Raw genomic sequence first — 18897 nt, 5'->3', positions numbered from 1 at the left:
GACCCATTTTTGCAGCTCCATAGCACCCCCTTGTTCTCCACCCAAACCTGCAGCCTGTCCTTTATAATCTGCATCACCACCACGTACACCACAGATGTCACTGTTATGGGACAGTATTTGCTTATGTCAGCTTTGTACCCCTTTCCCTTATATATCATGTTCATTCTACTTGATTGCCATTCATCGGGGCTTTGCCATCCACTATCATTTTGTTCACTAACTCTATTAATGTTTGCTTGGATTTTGGTCCTAGCTTCTTTTTTAACATAATCGGAATACCATCTGGTCCTGTTGACGTGCCACTGGGAACCTTCTTCTCTTGTCGTAACGGGAGCGCATGGTTGCGCTCTCTGGAGGGCCACTGTGTCCGACACGGCCGCGCATCGAAGCGAAGTGGCAAATGATGCGAAGTGCCGCGCCCAGGTCCAACTTCTGCTGCGCCACTCGGCTGCGATGAGTGGCCATGTCGGACGAGTGGCCATATCAATAAAGAAGCTTGGACCAAAATCCAAGCAAACATTAATAGAGGTACTGAACAAAATGGTAGTGGATTGCAAAGCCCCCAGTGGATGGCGATCAAGTAGAATGAACATGATATATAAGGGAAAAGGAGACAAAGCTGACACAAGCAAATACCGTCCTTCAGAAACGCACTGCGATGAGTCTCGGTAAGCCTGAGTAGCTAATTGTGGAAGGGATTCAGCAATGAAGAGGGAACATGTCTGGAGCGTACGAAAATGCGGTACGTGTGTGCTTCTTTGCTGCTGTCGCGGTGGCCGCAATTATCCGATAGAATCATTGCTATATTGGAATCCAGAAATTGTGTATTCTAAGGTGCAAGCGACAAGAATAAAGCGGATGGCAGAAACAAAATTGTCGGAGCGAACCCATGCAAGTGCATTTCGTACAGCGCTGTTTGTGCAGTCTGCCGCGGCATAGGTTCGTTTTTGTGCTGTCGTTTGCGCTAGCGTCGCAGCATCGGTGTAACTGTGCCAACAGACGCACAAAAAATCACATAGTCTGTAAGTGTGTTGGCGTTGGCCTGGGTGCTTCCAGATGTCGCCGAACGCAGCGGCGAACAAGTGCTTATATAGAGAACGTGTATAGTCTTGCTTTTTCTGGCCGGCGTCGCCATTACGCGCGCATTGAACGAATTCTGGGACGGTGTTAACTACCATCGTGAGATGACTTTCGCGACGTACGACAAGGGAATTATGCAACAATTGCATTATGCAATAGATATAGGCGATCGAGTTTCAGTTGTAAGGGCTTCTGTGGCAGCTGGACTATCTGGCTCATATGAAAAAAAAAAACTTACCGGGAAAAACGGAGCAACCGCGAACACTAACAGCGGGTTCTACTGGATGTTTGTTATGCAAAGGAAAAAATTAATACTTCCTCTTCATTGCGAGGGCTAGAAGCGCCAGCTGCCGAATTCCATATCGATATCACCATTTCGCTGTGCCGCATGCAAGCACTATGATGAGTGCGTTTAGTGGTAAAACCTTTTATGTGCGATCCTTCCTCAAACACATGCTCACACTGTGAATTCTCGTTGTTTCGTGCTCGCTTTTATAGCTCAAACTTTCGGTCAATCTATTGGAACTGAAGAGCGCCAAGAGTGAACGTGTGTGTGCGGCGGTGGTTTTGTAGCCGTGCTCCCTCTGAGCAGTCTTATATATAAATTTTCGCTATAATAAGCTTTTGAGATTTGCGACAAGTCTTTTGAAGATGAAGACAATGTATCCAACGGTCATTACGTTTAGGGAAAAATTGTGTGCCCGCCATGGGTGGGAAATATATATATGGCCACATACCAATGGTCAGGCATTCGACGCCTCTATACTTTCATCACATTAAGTAACCTAAAATTTGTTCAAACTATGCTATTAGAAACAAAGGGTGAGGGGACCGAAAAATAGTTCTTTATGCAGAGTTCGTAATAAAGAGAGTCTGACCAGATGGGTTGGTACGGGTCTATTCATTCTTATGCTACTGCTCATCAGCACTGACAGCAATAATAGTGGTGCCTCATAGTTTCCACTCTATCGTCCCTGCATGTGCTAAAATACGCTGGTCCCATGTCGTGGCAGGAACAGGAGCGCAGCTGGGGAGAGAAACTGCACTTCGAAAGCACTGTGTGACAGGGGTAGTAGACGAGTGGTTCTCCATGATTGCCGCATGCAGCACGCTGCTTTGCCATGCTTCATCGATCAGGGCAGGTAAGCAGTACGACCTGCGTATGCTTGTATTACCGGCAGCTTTGTCGCAGGGAAATATACGATTTTGACGGGAGCGAAGTGCTAGTTTTTAAACATATATAATTGGTTTTTTGAGGAAAGGAAATGGCACAGTATCTGTCTCATATATCGTTGGACACCTGAATGGTGCTGTAAGGGAAGGGATAAAGGAGGGAGTGAAAGAAGAGAGCGGTGGCATAGTGGAGGGCTCCGGAATAATTTCGACCACCTGGGGATCTTTAACGTGCACTGACATCGCACAGCTCACGGGCGCCTTAGCGTTTTGCCTCCATAAAAACGCAGCCGCCGCAGTCTTGTTCGAACCTGGGAACTCCAGATCAGCAGCCGAGCGCCATAACCACTGAGCCACCGCGGCAGGTTTGAATTAAATGATTTCCGTCTGTGTACAGTAAACACCTTGCATACCCCTCTGGCAATAATGGCCCTCAGCAGCTGAGAAAAGTTAGAAGAAAAAGCTTATTGAGCATCTCAATGAAGGAGGGATAATCATGTAGAATGGTACAATTAGTCTGAGCCATAACTGTGTTCAGGAAAAAACATGACAGCTTGACTTTGTAAGCTACCGAACGACAGTCTTTTGGCTTTTCACTTCTCTGCCTTTTGGCGAAGATCATAGCACCGATGCGCGGCCTTGTGGTAGAGCATCCGCCTCACATTTGGGAGGTGCTGTGTTCGATTCCCAGTGCCACCGGGTGCCCACCGGTTTTAAGATTCCCCCGCCATGGTGCTCTGCTCATCAAAGGTGAGATGCTTGGGAGAAGGGTCTTCGCCCAAACCATTCCCTTGACAGATCAGAGATAAGTTCCGCCATCAAGCAACCCTAAATCCACCTCGTGCAGTAGAAGCCCATTTTTTTTTTAACCCGTCATGCACACCTGCCGATGCGTGTGAGCCAGCCACAACGGTAGCAAGCAAATACCGCTGCACTTCGCTCGAAGGGGGTTTGTGAGCGGTGAGTGCTATGGCACATCTCTTGAGGCTAGAGAGGTGAACGTTGTAAGTTTTGTAACTGGCACAAGGCGAGAGTTTTGGACTGCGGGTTTTAACCACGTGGAGACGTTCTTGTGGCCGCATTTGACGTTAATTTTGCGGCGCAGGCTATCCTTCTTACGCAGTGCACCCCTGGAGAGCCGACACTAGGCCGGGGAACCGCCTGTTCCAATTGGATTAATTGGCTGGTAGACCAGAGGCCGCGGGAATCGTACCCACGACCTCCCGTAGCCGACGCGAGCACTCAAGCACGAGCCCACGGCTGCGGTGGCGATGTTCTTGTCACAGTTCAGACACTGAGAAGGCGTATGACGTGATGTGGCATTGTTGAGAAACATTAATGACACAAAAAATCGCTGAACAGGAGCATAAGCTACAACAAGAATGAGAGCATTAACAAGACGACGCCTTCCACACTCCTTTGTGACACCTCCAGCTGTGGAATGCTGCTCCAGATGCAGCATTCTTGACGGGACATGGCCCGCTTAACTCTTGTGTATGGGTTTCACCACACTGGAATCCCTGGCCGTAACAGACCCACAGATGCTGGCACATTTCAACTAGGAATCTGTGCAGGCATTTCAGCAGCTGTTTCCCTTCTCACTAGATGAAAAGTGCCTGGCTGATCCGGAGTCTTAGATTTGGAAGTTTGTTAAAACTGTGCTCACAAGTTTTTGCTTTCTTTTATTGGTTCATAAGAGTGGTGGCCATATGTGCTGACATTCTATGTGCTTTCACAAAAGAAACAAACAACTCTACTTTGAGAAAATTCTAGAAAATATCTAAACGGAACACACTGCATGCTTTCAGGAGCTCCATACACTGCTCATTGTACTGCAAAAGAATGAATCAGGCTTTCAAGAAGGAACCCTTGAAAAAGAGGGCTGACAAAGGTTGGTTTGCTCTTCACTGAGAAGCACTGCCTTTTACTGCCTTTCCAATGAAGGCACACTAGCATCGCTTTCGATTGCAGCAATGCCACAGGACAAGCACCAAGTGCTTTCGACAAAAAGTAACAGCTTTTTACGACCTCGTCATCACAGCTCGAATCGCAGAGAAACTAGCCTCTATTTGTTTCTGCAACAGCCTACAAGATTGACGGGGCCTGAGAGCAAGATTTACAGATCGATTTTGATGCCACGCTGGAGTGGCATGGCACCTCGCATCAGTATACTGAAAGTGCATGAATTCTGCACATTACTATGACTACGGCTTATTCCACAGAAAATTCTTTTGAACGTAGTTGTGTCTATTCATATGCACCAGACCAAATTTAATGAGGAGTGTGGTAATCTCCAGAACCAACCAGTATATACAATGCTAACTTAATTGAAGGCAAGAAAAGGACAGCTAGAACAGATAGGCTGCCATGCCTAATACTCGTTAGAAGCAAAAATATGTCATGCCAATAAGAAAGGACCATGTGCTGGACACTCGCAGTATCGTTAAAACTCGCAGCAGACCTCGGTTAATTAATTTCAGTCTGTCCTTTTCCCAGACTTGACCACTTTCTTCATGGTATCCCTCACAATTCCCCGAATGTTCCAGGTTATCGAAATTCCTCTAGACAATTATAGGTTGCTAGACACCCTTTAAACCAGTCACAGCCCTTCAAAGAAATACAGTAGAACCTTGCTGTTCTGTTCTTGGTTCGTGTAATCTGCAGTATCACAAAACGAAAAATTATGCTTGTTGTGCTATTTTTATTCACAATACAAATCCTGGATAACTTTTTGAAGCGATTCCCTGGTATACATGTCCATAATTTTGCCAAATTCTGATCATATGATGCATTCAGAGACCAAGAGAAAATGGTAGCCAAGCTAGTCATCATTTTTTTGGATGCTTTGCCCTAATGCACCTGAGCGCTGCGAAAAAGACGCCGCTGCTGCCCTGCAGAAAGGCAAGGACACAAAGCATCTTAAGAGCAGCTGCGGCTCTTCCAGAATGCACAAGTGTAACGGGACAAAGTATCTGAGAACGGTAAAAAATAGTTGAGTGATTGTACATGCCATAACTCTTCACCTTCATGGGAAACAAAAATATGGAAACAACTTGCAAGTGCTAGAAAAGGAACTTTTCAAAATTTGTGCCACCACATTCACAAAAGTTCTAATAATGAAGTGAAAGTGCCAATAGATGCCAGGGACTAGGAAATGGCGCAAAACCTGGACATAGGAACAGTCATGTGCAGACCAGCAAAAAAAATTTTTCATAGGGGCTAATTCAAGCTTGTTGCTAAAAGATTGCATTCATAACATCCAAAAAAAATTGTAGGGGGAAAAAAGGGGTGGGGCGAGACAACAAAATAAAAGGGAAGGTGGCACAAACCTTTGCCTTAAAAATGCAAAATGCCTTGTTTCGTACCATTTGCAGAAGCTACCATGTCAGGATATCACATTCATTGAAAAGCAGTGTGCAATCACCTTGAAATCTGTGTGTGGCAGACTAGCCAGCAATTAAATTGCTCTAGTAAAATTACAGTAATTAAATTACTTTTCTTGGTAATTTCTAATGTAATTCGTCACTTTTGTTGCCTGGTAATTTAGTAATGTAATGAACCACTTTCCAGCATGATTTCATGGAAAAGTAATTACTAGCGATATTACTTTTGCTGCATACCGAGTCCATGCTTCTCGTTTCTGCAATGCTTCGGCCACGCGTTTGTGGAGATGAGAATATACACAGCAAAGATGCAGTTTATGGGGTTTAACGTCCCAAAGCAATAGACTCGGGCTATGAGGGACGCCGTAGTGAAGTGCTCCAGGAATTTGGCCACCTGGGGTTCTTTAACGTGCACGGACATCGCACAGTATACGGGCCTATAGCATTTCACCTTCACCGAAATGAGACTGCTGCAGCCGGGATCAAGCCAGTCTTTCGGGTCAGCAGCTGAGCACCATATAACCGATGAGCCACCGCGGCGACCCCCAAAGCAAGAATAAATTACTACTTCCATGCTTTGAAGGCGAAAAACATTCACTTTTTAATTTATATTGCTTCCTTCTTTTCTAGTGACACACCTAGTCATTAGCATACAGTCTTAGGGCAACACATACATTAAATGAATCATTACTCGCCACGAAGCAATGCGGTTTTGTAGCCCATGGGTTTGCGCGATCGCCTCACAATCTGAAGGCCCTTGGTTCAATTCTCTGCACCCTCGGAAGAAATTTTTCTCTTTGCTGATGTCACTGGGGGTTGTGGACCACTTTTCCTGGACATCGACAACAATGCCAGGTATTGACGTTAATGTGCCACTTAAGGCTTTTGGCTTAAAAGCGCGCAATCAGTAACCTGTGCCCCTGTGCACTTCTGGGTGATGCGTGGATAAGCACTCAATGTACTCCCGCTGTTTACGCGGGTGACAAATTCTTCAAAACCAGGATGGTGGGACGATATTACACATTGAATGATGTACTTCTGATTAAAGATTGATATGAGAAAGACCATCTATATCAGCAAAGTGGCTAATCAAATTTACTTAAGGGGCAAAATTTCCAACGCCCATTTTCAAGCTCAGTGGCGGTGCAAACAAAAACTAGAAATTTTGCACAATCTATGCAATGCGCAACATTTTAGCATCAAAATCAAGAAGTAATGTTTATTACTTAAGGCAGGTAATTGTAATGTCATGTCATTACTTTTTGATAGCAAAATTTGTGATGTAATTTAATTACTGCTGTGAGATTTCTAGGAAAGTAACTAGTAATGAAATTTAATTACTTTTCAAAAGTTATTTTGCCATGTATGACGTGTGGTCAACGGATGCCTAGCGAACTTGTCGGTGTCCTTACGTTCTTACGCAAACGATGATACACAACCCAGTTTCTTATATGTGACAATGTTTATGGGGAAAAGGAATATTGTGACTGAGACGACAAAGCTGGCCGTGGTGCGGTACAGAGCACTCGGCCATTCTCTCCATGCAAATCATATCCCTGCCATCGTTCATCGCGCCTCTCTGTCCGGCCACCACGTAACAAAATATTATACACTCAGCATTTGCATGAAGGGAATGGCCAAGAGCATTTTCCATTTGGTTTTCTTCATGTTAAAGGAGTATAGGCACGTAATTGTGGTGGCAAGTTTTCTTCTCTACAATGATGTGGAGAACACTACTACACATGAATCACCATGTAATATTTGCCCACTTCCATTAAATAATTTATAATTTTTTCTGTCATGCTGTTTCGGTTTCAACAGCCAAACAATGGCGGTGACGTCAGAGAGTGCTTTTCTGTCATGTGAGGCATGGAAAAACACCCATATAATCACTGCTTAATCGTTATAATTTACTCAATACCGAAAACGGCATGAAAAACGGGACAAGATAAAGAGAAGCAACACACACAGCACTGATCGGTGCTGTGTGTGTTGCTTCTCTCTGTCTTGTCCCATTTTTCTCACCGTTTTCAGTCCTGAATCATGAACCAACTGGTCCCACAATCCTCCCTTTTGATATAATTTACTACAGTGCTGAAGCAAGTCTTTCTCAAGAGCCGGAATGACAACTAATGTGGAAGCAGCGATTATATTGCAGTTTTTTCATGCCTCACGTGACCTGTAGGCACGCGGCGTCACAGTCCTCATTCGGCTGTTAAAACTGAGACCGAAACAGAACGAGAAAGAAATGAGATTATAAATTATTTTGTGGGTATTGAAGAATACCAGGTGGTAATCCATGTTTAACAATGCCTCACGCATCATTACAAACAAGCACTCGAAATTTAGGTGTCTATACTCCTTTAATTTTTTAGACCCACCATTCTGCTCACTGATCTTACTTTGCAGTTCATCTCCTGAGTGACTTAGCTATATCACCTGTGAATCGCAGATTATAAAGGTGTTCTCCATTAACTCTCATCCCCAACTGTTCCCAATCCAGGCTTCGGAATAGAGCAGGTATTCCTAAATACCTCCTGTTTACAGGAGGTATTTTGTTGCAGAGGAGGCATTGTGAAGACTCATTTTTTTTTTGCATGATTGGTGATGTGTTAGACACTGCAGTCCAAGACTTCTTCAGCACAGTTTGGTATCGACACTGTTGCTTCCATCATTGGCAAAGCGCCATTCAATGAAAGTAACGCCTACATGGAAGCTGAAGACAGCTAACCATGTACAGTTGGAAAAAAATGCATGCGTGCTAGACACTTGCTTGTTCACTCAAATATGGCCTAATAGAGCAGCTGGGACACTGGACATGGCTTATATGCCTTCGAGGATGCGCTAGTAGCGATGTGATCAAAAGGCTTCACCTGCACATTCTTTGAAATGCCTCAGGTATCATCTTTTACCAGGTCAACAGATATACTCAGGCTGCTTACAGTTTGGGCATATTGTTACGTGGCGACCAGCCAAATAATAAGCGGCAATAAACGATGGCAGTGAGATGATTTTAAGGGCCGCTCGCATATAGCACGACCTTTCTATTCCCGCGGCACTGCCAGCTTTGTCGTTTTCGTGACACTAGCCGGGGCTGCCGAGCGATCGTCCCGATAGTGATTAGAAGAACACACCGACAGAGAGATGCGCTCGGTGGAGATGGGTTCAGAGGACGGTACAACAGAAATGGCATGGGGGGAAGTGCTGGCCGCCACGATGAAAGATATGTGTGAATGAATCCTGGTCCACGAAGCTTCCAGATCACAGGTTGCCAGGAGCCAACGGCCCAAGCCCTTGGACGCACCGAATGGCATGGGCAGGGGGGTGGTGTCCTCACATGTGGGCGGTGTCTCGGGTCGCCACAGCGTAGTCATGTCAACATGTCTTGTGGTCAGAGCAGAGGACGGGGCTGGGGTGAGCAGCGAGGTCGGTTCAGGCCCGCAGAGCTGGGGCACAGCCGGGCGGGGCTTACCAGGTGCACACGGCCAGCGGAAGACTCTGAATATCCAGAATGGGGATGATACCCCGCATCTCACATCAAATGCTACGTAGCGACCAGCCGAATAATAAGTGGTGACGAATGATGGCAGTGAGATGATTTTATGGCCACTCGCCTATAACGCGACCTTTCCATTCCCGCACCACTGCCAGCTTCGTCGTCTTCATGACAATATTGCCGCTTTGCACATAGTTTTTCCGCAGTGCCACGAGGTACGCTTTAATGAGGTTTTACTGTACCTGTGAGTGCTAAGGTTGCTGAATTTGATGCGTCTCAGTGTGAAGTCTGAACCGATTCATACACCTCCTGCATTCATATGCCCATCACCCAGCTATAAAATTGAAGTTCTAATCTATTGCTATGCGATGCGTTCAGAACAGGTGCTGCCCTTGATGGTCTCACAGATAACTTTTACCACAATGGCAACACAGGCATCAAAGGTTGCCTCCAAACTATAGCTCTCCACCATTCAAGACATGTTTTCCGCTGCTCTACTGTCTTTTTCCACAGTGGCCCACTTATAACTCACCTCAGTTCTGACTGCGAGGCCAATCCAGCAAACAAGCCTTACGCAGTGCTTTTCGGAAGGACATTATGGCCATGCCACTGCTTTAATTACACCACAACACTTTCGCTTGGCCCCGTGGCGAAATTCCTAATAGAGGTGGTGGAAGGAGGAAGTTGGAGCACCACGAAATCCAAATGTACAAGGACGTAGTGCAGTGGCCTCGCTCAAAGCTCTTGCCCTGAGCTTAAACAGCACAGGTACTTCTTGTTGAGCTTACAACTTTGTCATGCCCGAGCTGACAGCTCACCAGCCACACACATTTAAACAAATTTTTAATTACACATGCCGACAATGCCACATCTATTAAGATATGGAAGATTATGTTAAGCCTTCTATGCTCTAACCAACCCAAAATTCTTACCACGGTCAAGTAGATGACCTTGATTCTCTTTGGCAATACATCCAGCTCATTACTGTTCACAGCTGTGGTAAATTGTCATTTTTACCTCAGATTTTCTCATCAAGAGGCACAAGGGCAATTGGTTGATGGTCTGGTTCTTAGGACCAAGTGACATTGAGCAATCGCTACAAGCTCTGGGCAAACACCCTGAAGGGGCCACCGAAAACCTTGCACCAAAGTTGCAAATTATACATTTTGAAAGGGCATTACTTTTTTTTAATTGTACCTCAAAGGCCCACAAGGGAGTATTATATGAGGGGTGGGCTGACATGTATTAAAACCTCCTGGCACAGAATTTTTTCAGAAAAAGCAAACTGAAGAGCTAAAAACATAACAGCACGGAAAGCGGGGACTTCAAGGGTAGAAAACACAGGACAAGCGCTTGTCCTGTGTTTTCTACCCTTGAATTCCCCGTTTTCCACGCTGTTAATTTTTTAAATATGTATCATCAACTTGCCTGCGCTTCTCCTGTGTTTACTAACCTTGAAGTCCCCATTTTCGGCACTGTTAAATTTTTAATTATGTATCACCAACTCGTCTGCCTTGCTATCGTGTTGAAGAGCTAAACTACTCATCCACATCCTTGAGGTTGTTTTGCCCCCATAATTCCTACTGCTCTAGAAGCTGTGTGTTGGTGCTTGAATCTGAATGCCACACACCCATATGCATGCAGCACACATGCTTTACCAGCATAGCACCACATAACATCATGTCAATGCCCCATTTGGGGACAAATGGTGCAAGCACACAGAGCAGTAGGAACAAAATGCAAACACTAATGATGTGTGAGTCACTCCTGTGCTCTGTCTTTTGGGCTGCATGTCTCCTGATGAACAACTGCCTCCCCATTTTCCTCAAAAAGTAAAACTACAACAAACATCTACTCCTAACTTGTGAAAGCAAATTGACAAACATAGAAGAAAGAACGTAAACATGTCTCGTCCTTGTCTTTCTGTGTATTCAATTATGGGAACTACTTCCTTGTTCAGCTACCTCTCCTATCTACATTCGTCTGTGACTTCTCGCCACTCGCCACTGCTTGCCTCTAGGGGCACAAACGTTGCCAGTTTCACAGCAGGAGGCCCACTTTCAAAATTATAATTTGCTAGATCCATGACAGCCTAGTTGCTTGGTTCAATATTCAGGCAGGCTTTGTTCATTTTGGGACTACAAGTGGAAGCTGTTTTCTTAATAGGGAATGTTTCCACGTTTCCTTTTTGTTTCTTCTTTCTATGTAATGGCTAGGACAAAAAACTGTCACCCACCCAATGCAAAGGAAGTGGCCACATAATCATAGTCTCTTCCATTTGACTGCACTTTCTGCACTAGTTCAAGAAGTGCAGCACGAGTTCCAGGCTGGCTTGCACTCGCCGAAATGGAAGTGCAGCTGCAGTGCAGCAATATGGCGGTGCCCATGTGTAGGTCAAAGAAGCGGAGATGGCACTAGTTATTTAAAGAAATGATGACAGTTCCTTGTTGAAAGGTTTATGGCTTATGGGGGTTTAACGTCCCAAAGTGACTCAGGCTATGAGGGATGCTATAATGAAGGGCTCTGGAAATTTCGTCTCCTGGGGTTCTTTACAATGCACTGACATGACAGTACACGAGCCTCTAGAATTTTGATGGAGGCAAAATTCTAGGGGCTCGTGTACTGTGCGATGCATGCATAGAGCATGCATGAATCACCATGTGGTATTCGCCTACGACCGCTAAATAATTTATAATCGAATTTTTCTGTCACGCTGTTTCGGTTTAAACAGCCGAATGAGAGCTGTGACGACAAAGAGAGGTTTTAGGTCATTCAAGGCATACAAAAACTGTGATATAATTGCTGCTTTATCGTTTTAATTTACTGCACTGCTGAAGCCAGCCTTCCTCAAGAGGAATGACAACAAATGTAGTAGCACCAATTATATTGCAGTTTTTCATGCCTCACATGACCTGCAATCTCTCTTTAAGGTCACAGTCATAGTTCAGCTGTTGAAACTGACAGCACGAGAAAGAAATTCAGTTATAAATTATTTAGCAGCCGTAGGAGCATACCACACAGTAATCTGTGTGTAACAATGCCTTACATATTATTACAAAAAAGAATGGTTTGATTTATGAGGGTTTAATGTCCCAAAGCAACTCCGGCTATGAGGAACACTGTAGTAAAGGGCTCCGGAAATTTTGACCACCTGGGGTTCTTTAACGTGCACTGACATAGCACAGTACATGGGCCTTTAGAATTTCACCTCAATCAAAATTCGACCCCCTCCGCCGGGATCAAACCCATGAACTTGGCGTCAGCAGCTCCCTTAAAGAACACCAGGTGGTCAAAATTTCCAGAGCCCTTCACTACGGCGTCCCTCAGCCTGAGTCGCTTTAAGACGTTAAACCCCTATAAACTATAACCTTTTAGCAAATAACTGTCATCATTTCATTAAATAACACGTGCCATACCTTCTCTGCTTCTTTGACCTACACATGGAGGAGTTGAGAGACTGTTTGAGGCGTCGTAATGAAAACCTAAGCGGTCAAGTTGAATCGCATGGGCAACATTTCTGCGCTAATTCACAGGTCGCCTGTGGGTATACATGCAACGATTTGTTCTCTGAAACAACGATTTCCTAGAGCAGGTTCATGGTAAGACTTCTTTGCGATTTGCTGCTTGAAAATTCTTCCAAGTGTTTCAGGATTTTGGTGGTCGTTGGTGTCAGCGGCACGCAGTTGGCTTCATATGGCGCTCAATGGATGGAAGCTGAAACGCCGCGGGGAGGCGCTGGCCTGCAGGGGCACAACCCTCATATTTAATCTTGTTCTTAGAACTTTGCGAATCGCACGTCTGTTAAAATCTTGCTGCGGAGCATTGGGAGAGACGTTTCGATCGGGTGAAGCAGATCTTGGAGGTCAAGGCAGCCTAGCTGTGCTAGCTGTTTCTGGTCATTTTTCCGACGAGCTTTCGCCGAACGGTACCTCCTTGAATAGCGTTGACAAATTTCAAGTAAATCCATGCCCGTCTTCTCTATTCTTTTTGCTAGAAACACAGCTTACTAGGTACCTGTGTGATGCACATGCGCACAGTGACGGGAGTAACACGTACAGCAGGCCTGATTGACTGGATTTCTTCAAATGACAAGCACGTGCGTTGATGAAATGACAAGTGGAACAAGGGGAGTATCAGACATGGTGAGCGACTTGTGCAAATTAAAACACTGCGCTTGAAGGCACAGACACTTGCACACTTACAAGGAAAAATGGCATGCGTCGGTGCAATGAAGGCAGCGGAAATCATTTCTTATACTGCAGTTTCAAGAATTTTAGAGAAAGAGGTTTCTTGTACATCTTCCTAACTGCGTTCTTGCCTGTTATGTCAAGTGCATGGTTTGTTAGCAATGGTTTGATGAAATTCTTGCATATAATATGCCGCAGTCCTTGTTCTCTTACAGGTCAGGACAGGCAAACCCACGATTTTATTCACACTGTAGAGCAAGCATGTGTCCAGTGGCCTTTGAAGTTGCGTTCTGTCTTTGAGCATGATATTGATGAGCTTCTTGAGACCCTGTAACACTCTTAGGAGCACTGAGATCGGGTAAAAGAGTCCACTCCAGTCTTGGTGGTCAGTCAAACTGTCTACAGTAGTATTTCCTTGTCTGGAAATGCAAGCTGCGAACTGCAGAATTATTTGATGTTGTGTTTGCCTGCCAGATTCTTCTTCAAATTATCTTGACCTGTCTTTCTCGGAGTTCTAAGTCGGCAGGAATTTCATTGTACGAAACGCCAGGCTTCCGCTCCGCCGTTCCGCTGACTGGACAATCAAAACGGAACGCAACAGCAATGCATTTTCGCTTGCTACTCCCTCCAGCAACTACAGTCATTGATGCGTCACTTCTTATACGGTAACACTAAACACACCACGCAAATCATATAAGAAACAACACTCCAAAAGGCATACTTTTTGCTGTAATGGCAGTGACAAGAAAATTCTGTGCCGTCTCCGTGTCGTCGGCTAGAGGGTCATCGGACAGCACTGCCATATGGCTGACGAGTGCTCTATGGTGGGCAGAAAACCCCCTGATGCTTCAGGCATGTTGTTCTTCAGGAGGCATTGCTCAAACAACAAAATAATTGCCGGACGTGACGTCTTCAACCCGGATGCGACGTCATGGGTTGAAATAACGCTTGCGTTATTTCGACAGGAAAAGAAAAAATTTCATATACCAAACCATTCAGGTTGTCAGCGAAAAAAAGCTACCGTAAGATTAAATACTTCTTATATGTTTTTGCCGTTGTGCGCCTTTGCAACGTTAGCGACGTGAGCATGGACGCAAATACGCGAATGGCGCTATGAATTTCCCTTGCAGCTCTGGAAATGGCAAATGGCATGGCTGCGCGCCAAACTTCTAGACATGCTTGCAGAGGTGTATTGTGGGGTCGGTGCCAACAGTTGGAAGTTTAATCGACTGAAATTGTTCAAGGAAAGTCAGCGGCACTGCATTTTTATTGTTTCTGTGCATTGCGAGGGACTTTGGCGGCAGCCGCACGGCAACGTCTCCGGTTCAGCGAACTTGTGAGAAGGTTAGCATTTTCTCAAATTTTGAAAGCGGTTTTTTGTTTTTATTATAACCCTGGATCTCGTCGCATGTTCACGATAACATCAGTACAATGTGAATGCGCTTTCTGTCTCTATTTGAAGTAACATTGGTCGATCAGCGTAAACTTTTGGATTCAATTAAACACAAACTGTCCACGTTCGTACTGCATGTCGAATGTGTCTTTGGATGATTCTGCGCAAGAGATGTTGTGATAATTTGTGTACTACCAGATATAGTTTAGAGGCTTGGACCCATTCATCCCACTGAAGTAATGTTTGAAAGCTGTTTTGTGTTCATGCATCTGCTGTCCATAAACTCAACTTTTCGGTAATCATTCACATGGTTCATTTGGATCTGGGCAATCGGCTACTGTTGCTAAGGCGCCTGGTAGCAGAGCCCCTGGGGACACCCAGTGGCCAGTTGTTTGTCCAGGTGCCAAGCACCAAAGGTACCATTCCTGACTTTTTTCCCAGTCCATCAACCTCATATGTCTTGCAAAGATTACAGTTATCAGGTTGTAAAAAAATTGGTAACATGTGCATATTTCAGAACAGTTCAGAGAAATGCACATGCAGCATCAGTATTCTCGGTAGATTTTCTGAGACCCGGATTCATTTCTTCTAGGACAGTGGCAAGCAGTAGGTCAACTCTACACAAATTTATTTTCCCCTCGTGCAAAGTAAAGAATGCAAACAGCATAAGACAAGTCTCTAGTCTGTTTCATTCTCACTGCATTTGATCAAAGCATAATATGAAATGCTGTATTTCTTATACGCTAGTTTTCTTTACTTTGAGCAGTAGATATTGACAATGAACAGCAAAGCAACTCCATTCGCTGACGATTTTTCCTTCGGCAGCAAAACAGGGAATAGCTTACCCAACGTGTTATCTCAACAGACTCAAAACTTCGATGGACAGCTGCGTCCACAGCTGCAATCACCTCTCAGGTGCATGCACTCGTAAGACATAAGGGTCATTCAGTCTATAAATTCCTGTTCTTTGTCCAGTGAATCCTCTTACGTCATTTTCAAGCCACTGAGTCATGGCTCCTTTCACTTGGCCACCCCGGGCCAATACTACAGTGTTTCTCAATATCATCATTAGCAGCAGCCTGACTACATCCGCTGCAGGACAAACATATCTCCCATGCCTCTCCGGTTGTTCCTGTCCTGTGCCAGCTGTGGCCCCCTTTTCCCCACAGACTTATCTTATCCACTTAGTTATCATGCTTTCTGTCAAGATGCACCACACCATGACGAACTTCATGTACAGTGCAGATTGGCTGATATTTAATGTGTCCAGGAACCTCGAAGTGCCAGGGGATAGATTGATGTCAAACAAGTGCAACATCATGCTGGATGCTGTTACTTCTTAGTACTTTGACATGGAAGTGCATTGAGGGCTGATCACAGTTTAGAGTGGAGCCACCAGTCAGTCCAATGCCAGGGAGAAGGGCACTAGAATAACTTCCTCCCTTTTAGTTACTCAAAGTATAGACATTAAACCTTTAAACCATAGCTAATTTAAGAATCATTGACTGTAATTGCCTGTTCGTTTGATAGAAAAAATGAAAAATGCAGTGATTTTTTCTGTGGCCGCACATGATACTCTTCATGATGATATTTCAAGCATTCATCTCAGCCCGAAAGAAGTTTTGTAGAGCCGCCGCATTGGCTCAGTGGTTATGGCACTCGGCTGCTGACCGGAAAGACGCAGATTCAATCCCGGCCGTGGTGGTCGATTTTCGATGGAGGTCAAAGTCTAGAGGCGCCTTTATTGTGCGGTGTCAGTGCACGTTAAAGAACCCCAGGTGGTCGAAATTTCCGAAGCCCTTCACTACGGCGACCCTCATAGCCTGAGTCGATTTGTGATGTTGAACATCCATAAACCATAAATGAATTCTGTAGCCTTCTGGGAGCAAAACAAAACACTTGTGCTTTTTTTAAATTTTTTGTTCTGTTCTCAATCAGTCTTAACACCCATCTTTCTTGGTGACTGATGCCTTGATGTTTGTGCACAGGCAGTGGCCAGAAAAGGTCCCCGCACAAAATAAATATCAGGTGAATGGAATGAGCAAGAAGCATGAACTGTCAGGAATTGTGAAAATCACTCAACTGGCCCAATATCACAGCATGGCAAATAAAATTTGAATAATGACCTCATGCCTTATCATTGGTTGCTAAAAGGACTATGAACACCTAATTTTAATGTGCAATTTCTTCTGTCAAACGATGTGTTAGACATTAGAATACATGGGTTACTGGGTGGTACTTGCCTACAACAGCTAAATAACTTATGATTGAATTTCTTCTCTTATGCTGTTTCGATTTCGTCAACTGGACGACGACTGTGATGTCAAGTTATTGTTTTGGTCACGTCATGCACTAGAAAAACATATTTGCTAATACATAATTTTAATTCACTACGACATATAAAACAGCCTCTTCCAATACCTGGAATGACACAAACTGATGTGTCTGCAATTATATACCCCAGTTTTTATGCCTCATGTGACCTAAAGATCAACTATGCATCATAGTTATCGTTCGACTGATGAAACCGAAAGAGCGTTCAGAAGAAATTCAATTATAAATTATTTAGCAGTCGTACACGAATACCACAGAGTACTCCATGTATACAAATGTCTAATGCATCGTTTGAAAGTAGAGAACACGCAAGCAAAAATTTGGTGTCTATACTTAAGAAGTGAAACCATGTAACCATCAAACTTGTCCTATTTTACTTCACATGCTTACAGTTGGTTGAAAGATTCAGGCTACTTTTAGCACTATCTTGGTACATGGTATAGTGCGGGACTTGCAAAGGGTGAAGCTATTCTGTTTCAGGTATGATTGGTACCATATCATTTTGTTTCTAAAGTAATGGCAGCCATTCCACTCAGATCTCAGACAACGTCTCAATTGAATTGCAGTTATTTCTGATTTTCTGCAACTCTGGATTACCAGTTACATAGCCTTGCTCATTGCAGTTGCTGATAAACACCTCATAAGTTGTACTATTATGTACTCTTTTCTTTGGCACTATGTATGAACTTCTGTTCTTGTGCTTTCTAGAAATAATGCATGCAGTTTTGAAGTGCAAAAAGGGAATTTACGTTTAACTAGATTGTCATATTAGAGCCCTATGTTACAACCAAATTGTACATTGATGTCAATGATGGTGGTTTCTTTTCACTATTGTAAGAGAATGTTATAATTTCACCTATAGCAAATAATAGCCCTCACTAATTAGCTGTTTTTGTCATGTCCAGTATTTTTACACACTAAGCCACCAAAGCATGATTCAGAATGGTCAGGACTAAAGGTGCTGAGCCTTTCGTGTCACTAAAAAATGTGTTTTAGTGTGGTATGGCTGCTTGAACACCTATCCCTTGTATCTCACAAACTTAATAAGGGAGGGAAAAGCCTCAGGGGGCTTGCGAAATTTCGACAAGAGGAATTGTCTTCTGGAAAAGCCTTCATCATTGGTGGGGTTTAAGCAAGGTTTTCACTTCGAGGAGAAAGGCCTGGTGTGTGGGACGAGGGTGCAATATGGGAAGGCCATTAGGATGGGGAATGTGAACCTTGTCCAGACATGATGGCTGCTAACGAGGATTAACCGGTTGACCTGCGAAACTGTGAAAAGAAAAGGCCAGCTCAGTAAAAAGGATTCCTGGGGTATGGAGAGGTAGTGGGCTTGAAAGGCTTTGTGTCCAGCTGCAACAGGTGACTTGGTATGGCTGGCTGCCTTTACATAAAAACTAGGATAAAGGAGTTAAACAGCATGGCAGAATAAAATACCAGGGGCAGTCAAAATAATGTGAAAGAAAAAGAGAAAATGAGGGCGGGTTCGGAGAAAAGGCAAAAAGAAAGGAGGAGGGAAGAGGGTGGAAGCCAAGGGTCCCCAGAAGTGACATCAGGAGGTGCAGGGCTTAAGCTAAAGGTATAACGATAAATTAAAGGAAAAAGGAAAGGAGGGGGATTCAGGTGGAAATGATGGGTTGGGGTGAAAGAAACGATAAGTCAGCAATATGAAGTGCTTGGAAAACCTCTTGCCTTGTGCAAGGCCTTTTTAAGTAATTATGCCAGTGACGGAATGTATAAAGCTGGCCACTTTAAGTGCAAACATGCGAGCATGTGGCCGCAGTGTTTAGAGGTCCACTGCGTGCGACACAGCCACTTATCGCTGCAAAATGGAGCTGGAGGAGGTGCACCTGG

The 18897-nt window shown here is 44.4% G+C and overlaps 1 protein-coding gene across 16 annotated transcripts in view; it reads left to right on the top strand.

Annotated features, from left to right (window-relative positions):
- LOC144112734 (uncharacterized) overlaps positions 1 to 18897 on the top strand; it is a 72791-nt gene that overhangs the window by 24378 nt on the left and 29516 nt on the right. The window contains exon 3 of one of the 16 annotated variants that reach the window (XR_013310423.1): positions 4062 to 4084. The exons of the other annotated variants lie outside the window; for them this stretch is intronic. The gene's annotated coding sequence lies outside the window, so the exon portion shown is untranslated. Of the gene's footprint in view, positions 1 to 4061; positions 4085 to 18897 lie in introns of those variants that run through there. 16 annotated transcript variants of the gene reach the window in all.

The sequence above is a fragment of the Amblyomma americanum genome, chromosome 1, assembly GCF_052857255.1.
Source record: "Amblyomma americanum isolate KBUSLIRL-KWMA chromosome 1, ASM5285725v1, whole genome shotgun sequence".
Taxonomy (NCBI): Eukaryota; Metazoa; Arthropoda; class Arachnida; order Ixodida; family Ixodidae; genus Amblyomma; species Amblyomma americanum.
This window is presented reverse-complemented; position numbering and strand designations above follow the sequence as displayed.